Below are 10,820 nucleotides of genomic sequence, written 5' to 3'. Positions count from 1 at the left end.
TATTTAGATGATAAGAGAGAGAAATATATATGGGGTCCTTTAATGGAAACGCTAGCACTGAGCATTTGTTAACGTTGAGACAGAGATGCATCGCATCAAGCCACCTTTCTATAGCAGACAAGTATGTCTGTAATATTTGATAGTTTGTGGATGTCATTTGCCGATGAAAAAAACGCTATGTCATCAGCGTACACATAAGTATGTACATCATCATGACATGGGATGGAACTCATAAGAATATTAAATAAGACTGGAGAAAGTACTGCCCCTTGTGGAACGCCTCTTGACTGCGCGTACCTAGCCGAAGAAATGCCGCTTTGGAAGCAATAAAATTCTCTGTTCCTTAAAAATTCTGAAATGATTATGTTGTTGTGGCCTAAAGATGGTGCGAGAATGGTTTTCTTCTTGTCCCTTTATGGAAATTTAAAATTTTTGCCTTAAAAAGACTTCGGGTGGACAGTGCGTGTTTTTATCAAGCAAGCTGACAACACGGCACATATATCCACGATCGAAGGGAATTGACCATGTCCTGAATTACAAATGCCGGCAGAAATCATTAAAGAGCATCTACATGTAATAGCGTTGCATATTGACCCTTTTCGCGGCGATCCCGTGGGCACTGCCATAATTGATCACGTGGTGACGCGTCCATTGCTTGCCTCAACTGCCTCCGTTGCCTCCTTGTTTACAATGGAAGTGTATGACGCCGGCGCGGCTTAGAAAACCTATGTTTTCGGAGATATCGTATAGACGGTGACTAGGTGGACGACACGAAGCTTTGATCACAGCTTCATAGAACATGCAAAGCGCTTTCGGAGCTGATAACATATCAGCTCTGAAAAAAAAAATTAAGCTATGTCCAAACGGCGCAAGCAGCGAATATGGTGCTTGTTCTAAAAGCGGGGCTAAATATGTATTCCAAGCTATCCAAGCTTTCTGATTATGAATTCAGTCAGGATTAGTGTGTTTTGCTCTTTGTTCTTTATTCGGCAAATGTTTTGAAGCAGTGGCTTGTCAGTTTCTGACTCAGTGAAGTTCCTCGGTGCGGCCACTATCTGATTATTTTCTGCCTAATCGCTCGCGGGTGTGCTCAGTTCCGATAGATTTGTTCTTGCTGCGCACAAGGCTTGAAAAGTAGCTGTTTTGTACATTGGGTACATTGTAGCAAATATATATTACAGCTAGTAACTCGCTTACTCTTGTGGACCGTCACGAAACATTCAGCTTCGACCATTCCTGCGCCATAGGTGTCCGTCATTTATTGTGTGTATACAGTGCTCATATATTCAAGTGTGCGCCCATTCACTTATTCTTGATACGTCGGCGATAGAGTGGGCGTAAGTTTCCCTGCCATTTGGGACAGATGTGTATAGATAACGTGCGCGAAACTTACTATGACAGGAAGCGGCGCTACTCCCTTTGTCATTCTTTAACGAGTGGTACTCACTCTTGCCGACGTTCTGGGGATGAAGCCCTTTCTTTGAAGGTTAGCGATACAAGGCTGGCGGATGAGCAAATTTCTGTATCCTCGAGGAAACCCGAAGTGCCGGTAACACGTTCGGACAGTTGCAGCAGCGATCCGCGAACTTGGCCACACAGATTCATTCTATTCCTTAACATGCCTGTCACTATTTTTGTAGCCAACTACTGCACACGTCTTCAATCCGCATGATTCAATCTAGCATGATTGGAGCACAGTGTGTTAGCGAAAACTCAATTGCTTTTCCGACAGCTGATCGCGCAGAAGCAAGGTAGAAGCGGTAATGGTTTCGTATTCGTGCGCGGTCGCTGAGGAGAGGTTTGGCGCGCCGCCGTGAGCGCCATCTCGTTTCTCGAAAACAAACTGCTCCGCGAAAAGGGTCAATAGGCTCCCTAGAAATCATTAGGGGGCCTACATGCCAGTGGCGCACCGACGGGGGGGGGGGGATTTGGGGGTTGTAACCCCCCCCCCCCCCCCCTGAGGCCGACCTAACCCCCCCCCCCCTTTTGTGTAACCCCTTGGGCATTTGAGTACTGCAACGACGATGTAAGACGCGCAATCGTCTGCACACTCGCAAAAAGCGCATTTTTTTACAATTTTCCGTGAAAAATTGAAATTAGTGCTGTTTAGATGGTATTGGCAAACTGTCACCCCCCCTGGCAGAGATCCTGGGTGCGCTACTGCTACATGCAACGCCACCCTGCGCCATCTAGTAGCGGCACCGGGAGAACCGCGCGCGGCGCGTGTTTAAAAAATGTGGTTGATCCCTCTTATATAGGAATCGGTATAGAACACGAAAGTGAAACGTGTCTTCACAGAAGTAGTGTAATGTTTATTGCACATTGATATATAATGTCTATTGGTGTTTTGTGGCTAAAGCGCCCTTAGGCGTTGATGCACCCACGCTGACGCCTGGTGGCACGTCTCCTCCATCACGACTACCAACGTCGATGACCATGAGCACCCGTCGTGCATATGGAAGCTGCACTACGCTGCACACGCTAGCACAACGCGAAAGACGAAGCACGTAACTGACACACTAATACAACGCGCAAGACAAAGCACGTAACTGAATCGTCACCGAGTCAAATCAGCGCGTACAGCGCGTCGTAATTGCAGCCTCCGCGATCAACTTCAGAAACATTTTCAGAGCTAATTGCGGAGGCCACGCTCCGCTGTGCTGAGTACGGTGAACGCCACCTAGGTGGCGTTGGTAGTGCTTCTTGATGCCAGCGTCCCTTCGAATGCTGGCATCGAGGCGTCGTAGTGCTGAGACCACCGAAGCGTTCACTGTCGGTATAGTGCCTAGCAGGCGCGTAGCCAGGGGGGGGGCTGATGGGGCTTCAGCCCCCCCCGAAATTTTTTCGTGCTGTCATGCACCGCCGACCAAAACAACCACCGGCGCCGGAAATTATTGTGGATTTTGTCTACAATGTCTTTTTGACACTCGAAAGGACATTTCGGCGCGAAAATTGCGAACTCAAGCTGGATTTCGTGCAAACGCCCATGCAACTAGAGTCACATAACGTAAGGAGCCCCAGCCGAGCACAAAGTTTCAAGGGATTTTCGATAGCGAGCGGGCGCGTCGCGGCATCTCGCAGCGGCACCGGAATCTACGGAGCGCATGGATTTCAATTCCGAAACTTCATGAGTATAAAGTTCTCATACACTTTTGACGCGAAAGTGCACTGACATTTCCAAAGGCGTGCTTCTGGTTTTTAATTCTGGAACTTTCTGGGTTTAATGTTTTTATAAACTTGGGCCAACATGCACGCACTCGAACGCGCGTGTCTAAGCCGTTCCAGAAATGGAAGCACGTGCTCGCAATCTTCCACGCAGAGGAAAATATTAAATATCACCGCGACTGTCAGCTGGCATCTGATAATTTTCTCCAAACATTTTCAGAAAGCGCGTCCAATGTGATCGATAAGCTGGACCAGGGCGGGCAAAGTAAAATAAGAGAAAACAGAAGAAACTCAACGGCCTATTTAATTTGAGACAGTTCTTTTTTGCGGGCGGCAAGGTCTTGCTCTCCGTGGCGATAGGGACACTGGTCCTATGGATTTAAGTAAAGCCCCCGCTGAAATTACTGGTATTTCCAGAACGCTTCTTCGCATGCAAGTTGATTGTGGAGATACACATCTGAAGAACCATTTGGAAAGTTGCCCCAGTAATGCCTCGTATTTAAACCAGATGTACCAATCCAAATTATAGAAATTCGTGGTGAAATTACCAAAGAAAGCCTAGATGCAAAAGTGAACGCTGCAGGCTGCTTCTCCGTGCTTGCTGACGAAACGACGGATATTGCTGGAATTGAACAGCTTACTGTTTGTGCAAGGTACGTAAACAAGGATGTCAACGATATCGAATGAAGAAAGGAAGGAAAATAAGAGGTGAAAGGCAAAGAGGTTAATCAGGTTAAGTGTCCGATTGGCTACTTTGCACAGGGGGATGGGGTAAGGGCAGAAAATATTAGAAAACAAAAGAAGATTAAAAAGAAAACTAAAAGAAACGTATCAGTCCGCACATTCTATAGTTTTTCACTAAGTCCTGTTTCTTTTAAAAAGCGTAATAGCGCTTTTAAAGCAGTTCGTTCCGACGTCGGCTGGGACCAGGGACCAAGAATTGTGGCTTCCGTAAGAGGACGGCTGTCTACCTTGTCGAGCGTGGTGCTGAGGAAACGATATCGAAGTGTTTTTAGGTTTCAGCACAGGAATAGATGCCCTCTCTCATGGAGACTGCAGGTTATATGTACATGTGTACAAACTAGAGCACTGCACGGGCTCGGGCTTACCCGAAAGCCCGGGCCCGGCCCGGCCCGTGGGCCGGGCCGGGTAGAGCAGTTTTTTCACGGGCTCGGGCCGGGCTCGGGCCGGGCTCGGGCCGGGCTCGGGAACGGCGTGTGCTTTTTGACCCGGGCCCGGGCCGGGCTTTCTCGTGGTGTGCGTGTAACGTGCAGCGAGTTATTCTCGGGCGTCTGAACTCTGACAAACATGTATTTTTCGGTATCGGGCCGGGTTCGGGCCTGAGGTAAAGGGGTGGCGGGCCGGGCCAGGCGGGTAACGTAGATTATTTCCGGGCTCGGGCCGGGCCCGGGTCTCGCCATGAAAGTTTTGTTCGGGCTCGGGCGGGCAGCCCAACGTAAAAACGGGCCCGGGCCGGGTCCGGGCTGAAAAAATCGGCCCGTGCAGTGCTCTAGTACAAACTGCTGCATATTCTAGTCGCCCTTCCAGTGCCACTGCCAGCGCAGAGAAATTTTCAAACATGAGATTACTAAAAAAACCACTTGCGCTTTACAATGAGGAACGCATGGTTATGCTGGCGCTTCTATACGCCGACAGAGACGTCGCCATCAACGTGTCGGAAGTTACTGAACGCTTCACTAAACCTCCCCGCCGAGTAAAGTTTATCGTTTAGATAGCGAAGCAGCAAAAATCAATGCCTGTAAAAATATGTGTTCCTTCACATTCCTATATAAGCTCGTAATTATGAAAACGTATGACTGTTCATTAGCTTTTAAAACCACAGAAATTTTTACCGTTTGTTGTAACAGTTAGCATGATAATCAAAATTATCCTGGGAATACAAAAATTACGGGGACATCAATAACCAATTTTGACAAACCTTGCTCATTGAAAGCCCGGCACACGCGGCGTTTCCCAAAAACGCACTCGGATGTTGGGTAAATCAACTTGCCGCATCATCTGTGGCTTTCGTTTGTCCTTTTCTTTCCTTTTTAGCTACATGGATTTACTTCTTTTTTTAAACGAAGCAATAGCCTTCTTTGACTTGGGGTGCAGAATAATTGTTGCCGCTGTGCAGGCAGTTAAAATACGCATTTTCATATTGATTTCTGCATTCTTTTTCTCTTATTCTAGCCACACGGTGCTGTCGCGATCGCAGCATGGCCCAAATGCATATCACAATTTCTGAGATCATAGTTTTGTTCTTGTCTGGATCAGAATCAGAATCAGAATTTGATTATTAAAGGTTGGGATCGTCTGTCTTTATACTCGTATGCGTGAAGTTTACTGTCTGTGACTGCGCAACATGTTTATTTGTCTTGTTTGACGCATTATATACAATGACGTTTCCTTAGATACGTAGATTTATTGCAGACTTATACGTATATTTAAATATCTTGTTGCGAGGTTTTGTGTATACAAGCAGTGAACTTGGTTTCACGCGACACTTTCTTGCCATTTGTATATTCCATTATATCTTCGCATTTCTAATGTATATTTTGCGGAACTTCTGCTTTTTATATGTACTCGTTGTTGCAACTATAATTTCGGTGCAATTACAATATACGTGCGGTAACATCTGCTGCTGCGCAATCCGTTGCAACGAAGGACAGCGTCATTGAGGTTTTTCCCTGACCGTTGCATATGTACAAAAATGTAAACGAGGTTGTTAAATGACAAAGATTCATCAAAATATTTGTCAACTTGTTCATTTTATGGCCTTTACGTTTTTCATACCAGCTGCATGCACTGCTTTGCTGGTTTCGAACTGATATGAAGTTCACGTGATATTTTCTTTGCTTATTAGATAAACCAGAAACAAAAAAAAAAAAAAAAACGCGGAAGCACTGATATCAGCTATTACTGCCACAATTTTTGGGACATACGAAGCTATTCTTTTACGAAACAAACACATAATTTACTTGTCTTGACTGTGCGTAGCGTTAATAACTCGTTTTCAGCACCTAATATACAATGGCATTGGCAATGGCAATGCAGTTATTATTGATGTATTTGATGCCTCGACAACTTTTATAAGGAGGAGGCCGCGTTGCAACTTGAGCCCCCCCCGAAAAAAATTTCTGGCTACGCCACTGGTGCCTAGAATATACTTACTAGTGTGCCGACCGCGGGCTTTCCGGTGGCACGGAGAATGATGCCTTCCGCCGGCGGCCACCAGACGGCGATAGCCGTACGGACCGTGCTATGCCGAGCGGCGTCTCTAGCCAACGCGCGCGTGTGCGACAGACGCCAATGGACTGTCCCAGCCCGTTTCGTTCTGCGGAACGTTGGTTGAGGTGCAAAGCGTAATCGAAAGAATATGATTTTGTTGCACTTACAAACGATCGTATGCACAGTTATCATTATAACGCTACACGATACGGGGTGTTTCTGCGAAAAATACCAATAAATAAATACGTGGTTTCCGAAGAAGTGTAACTTTTTTCCACAGTAAACTATTATATGCGAGACATGTCCACAAATGCTAAATTCACACCAAGTTGTATCTAATTACCATAAATTAAATTAATTACCATAAATGAAGGTAATTAAACAGGGCACATTTTCATAGGCGACACACCGTCAACTAATTTTGAACGAGCGCTCAATGTAGCAATTATTAAAGTGTTTCTCACAAGCGACAGCCGCCAGAGTTAGCCTTCGATCTGCACTCTTATATTCTTCTCCCACTCGGCAAAACGTTCTGGCCAGTCAGCAGGCGCGCTGAATAATGAGACTTGCTCGTTATTTGAGCGGTATCCAGTTGTACAATATGGGACAAAACAGGTGCTGTGTTTACGCCTCGTTTTCTGCGACGACATGTCGGTTCCGTCCGTGAACAAACACAAGTACGAACCATGCGCACAGAAAAGAACCCCAGCAATGACGTGCGGAGGCACCACACGCTACTTGCTCGAAAGCAACAACGCGCCGCAACCGACTGCGCTTACGAACGCGCATCCGAAGTGCACCCGAAGCGCAAGCGACGCGTGATGCGCCGCGTGATGCGCCGCTCGGTTAGCACGGTCCCAAACAGTGTCGCCGTCTGGGGGCCTCCGGCGGAAGGCATCACCGGCAGTGCCAGCGTCTCCCATTGGAAACTCCCGGCGGTCGGCACACTAGTAAGTATATTCCAGGCATTATACTGTCGGTGCGCGTTAGTGTCATAATGCAGTACTTCTCTTTTCTGCTCGTAGGCGGCGGCACCGCCCCGAGCAAGAGCGCGGGTACACGGAGGAGTGTTAGATATATAAGGCGCGTCTGTGTAGCTCTCTGCAAATGCGTTTGTGGCGCAATGGGTTAAACGCTCGGCGATCTATCGTCGCGGACCGAGAGGTCGTGGGTTCGATTTCCAAATGTTGCATGTTTGTGGAACTTTTTCTTCTGGTTTCTTTCTTTGTATTATGTTCGTGTATGTTCGTGTGACGTATTTCCGTAAATACGTCAGTGAAGTCTTGGTGGACCCCGGCATAAAACACCTTCGTGTTAAAAAAAACGGGGGCACTACAGTGGTGCAAGGCTGGAGTAAACAGCGGAGCTGGTGATCGACCTAGCTTTTCCTCCAGGTTTTACAAGACTTCACTAAGTTTTGCTAGGAAATGCTAAGTGCTGTGAGGCACGGTATTCCGAATCGGCTCACCGCCGACGCTCACATTCTCGCTTGGCCGCGCGACGCGCTTCAAGATGAGCGGCTTCTTCTCCGGGTGTCCGGATCTTCTTTGGTCGTCCAATGTCAAGGGTACATGTGCTCGCCACAAAGTCAACGAGAGCTCTGCCGCGGCGGCTCCGAGCTTTATCTCCCCGGTGAGGTCACGGCCAAGCTGCGCCTCCACACTTCCCGGGGCTTGGCTGGTCGAAACCTGCAGCCGAGCCACCGCCAGTGGTGCCTGCTGCAGTGGCCTAGTGGTAGAGCGCCCGCCTCCGCTGCGGGAGGCTATGGGTTCGATTCCCACCGCCGCCGGGCATCCACTGGTTCAAATGGGTCCGGCCTGGCGTTTGGCTTTCTTCAGGAGTGATGCACTTGGGAAAGGAGCCTGCGCCCTGAATTCCCGTCTAAACCAACGTGAGCACGGAAAACAAGTGATGTCTGGGCCGCTCCCATGGCGGCCATTTCCCATGTGGCGCCTCAAGCACCTATTGAGGTGGGAGCGCCTTCGGGTTGAGGTCAAACACCCCTTTCCAAGCGTTGAGGTCCCATAATGGCCGAGCACCAGGCCAGGAGTGCGCTTGTACCTATTTTACTGGTAGGTACCCGGCGGCAGCACTTGCCTCCCACAGCCGCGGCGGATGCTCGTCAACCAGGCCGTCTGTGGTTGGACAAGAGGCGCCCAGAGACAAGTGCTGAAAATCTCTATTGGGCCCTCTTTCGAGATGTGAACCCCCACGACAGCTGAGCACCAGGCCAGGGGACATCTCTACCCATTAGAAAAACCGGTGGGTTCCCGGTGGCACCGGGTTTTGAGCTCGGTACCTCCCGCATACGAAGCGGATGCTCTACCGCTAGGCCACGCTGCGGTCCTCGTAGATCTAGGGAACTTTCCCTGGGTTTGGCAGCACTGCGTACTACACAGACGCGAGTCAAACGAACAGGGACAAGTATACGGTGGTAGCCACGAACCAAAATCGTGTGATAGCTGCATCGGTCAGGGCAAAATCTACCAGCACAGCAGAAGCCGCAGCGATTGCACTTGCAATTAGGGACGCGGAGAATAGGGACGTATCTGCTGCCATACTCACGAACTCACAAACCGCCTGCCGCCTGTATCTCTCCGGGATGGCACCGCGCTTAGTACTAAAAATTCTAGGGAGTCAAATTACCGGATTCCACAACCTCACTTGGTGCCCCGCACACGAGGGCATGGAGGGCAACACAAGGGCGGACCGGCTATAGATATAGCTCGCGTACTAAGCATCCGAGCTGCGGACCGACCCATGTGACGAGCCTCCCTCCACACCGCGCGACATCCTCGAACACCAAAGACAGGAGCGGAGGCAATATGGACGCCCTCATCCTAACTTAAACAGTCAACAGGCGAGGAATTGGCGCCGACTTCAAACACACACATACCCAAACCTACATACACTTAGCCGTATTCACCAAGCACGATACACTGACGAATGCCCGTGGTGCGGGGACACGCCAACGTTACCGCACATCACGTGGATATGCCCAAACAGACCGAAACATATAAACTCCACACTACTAAAAACACAACATTTTAACGGGCAGTGGGAGGCGCGACTTGCGGACGAGGACCAGGACAGCCAACTGGCTCTCCTGGACCAAGCCCAGCGAACCGCTCGTGCCAGTGGAGCCCTGGACTAGGGGCCCCAACCACAGGTCCTAAAATTTCATTTCATTCATTAAAGTTTCTCTCTCTCTCTCTTGGCAGCACTGCCACCGCGGTACGGATTAAGATCAGGAACCTCCCGAGCAGTGTTCTTGATCAACTGCGCGTACGAGTGTATGCGAGCTATTCAAGCAGAGCAGGTGAAGGCTAGCGATCCATGCTAGCAAGCATGACACGTTGGCACGCCGATAGAACACACAGCAGCATCCTTCCTCAACGCAAAGCCACCAACGGCAGCAAATACTGCGAAACAAACACCAACCAGCGTTAACAAAATGGGTGGTAAGCTGCGCCACCACCAGTCAGCCATGTGAAACTTCATGTAGACGTTGACAATGCAAGTAGTGTGTGTAACTTTTATGCTCTTATAACTTATTTCAGCAAATTTACAATCTGCCGAATTAAAGGCGATACGGAGAAGAACACTGCCTAAATAAATTCATTTTAAATTTAGATTAACGACTGTGCATTTATAAAGAAATTTATTTAAGTATTTTGCTAAAACCCAGAGAAACACAGTGAGTCTTGATGGATGGGGTGGTGAAGCGAGACGGGCTCTAAGCATGCTTACCTGGTGCCGAGATAACCACGATAACCAAGGTGGTGCGTTAGCTCAGATATGCTCCTGACTCGAAGCTTTACTTCCTTCTTCCTTAGCACTAGACTCCGTTTGTTTTCCCAGAACACATTCTCTCACTGTGTTCCTCGCTCAGGAACCCCGTCCCTATTCTATGCGATGGCTGCCAATTCATTGGCACGCCTTCGCAAGGTCCATTCCGACATCGATGTAATTTCTACTCCGCTCCTAGAATTAGTTGATATCCTTACCCCCGGTCTCCCCCCGCGTTGCCAAAGGTATGACCTGTCTTTTCACAGGCCAAGCTGGAAGCTCGTTACGGCAAGCTTCCTTGACGCCAGGCGAGCTACATTCATGTACCGCCTGGCGCGAGGCTGTTTGCCGATTAGCTTCCGACCCTTCACAGCCATCCCGGCTCGTGGAGTGTGCCCCTTTTGTCGCGGTCGAGAGGATACAGTTCACATCTTTTCGCAGTGTTTACTTTCTGCTTCTCTCCTCCAACGGATAGCTAGTTTGTTTAGTCTCCCAGGCGTTCCATTTCAGACAGTCCGTTTCTTGCCCCCTTTGCCTAGCCAGGCGATCAACCAGTTCGTGCTTCTTCTTGTCGAGTGCTCATACCAAGTTTGGTTAGCACGCTGTGATGCGGTTTTCGGGGGAGGGGCGCCGGG

This window comes from Dermacentor silvarum, chromosome 2 (genome assembly GCF_013339745.2).
Source record: "Dermacentor silvarum isolate Dsil-2018 chromosome 2, BIME_Dsil_1.4, whole genome shotgun sequence".
NCBI classification, from domain to species: domain Eukaryota; kingdom Metazoa; phylum Arthropoda; class Arachnida; order Ixodida; family Ixodidae; genus Dermacentor; species Dermacentor silvarum.
This window is presented reverse-complemented; position numbering follows the sequence as displayed.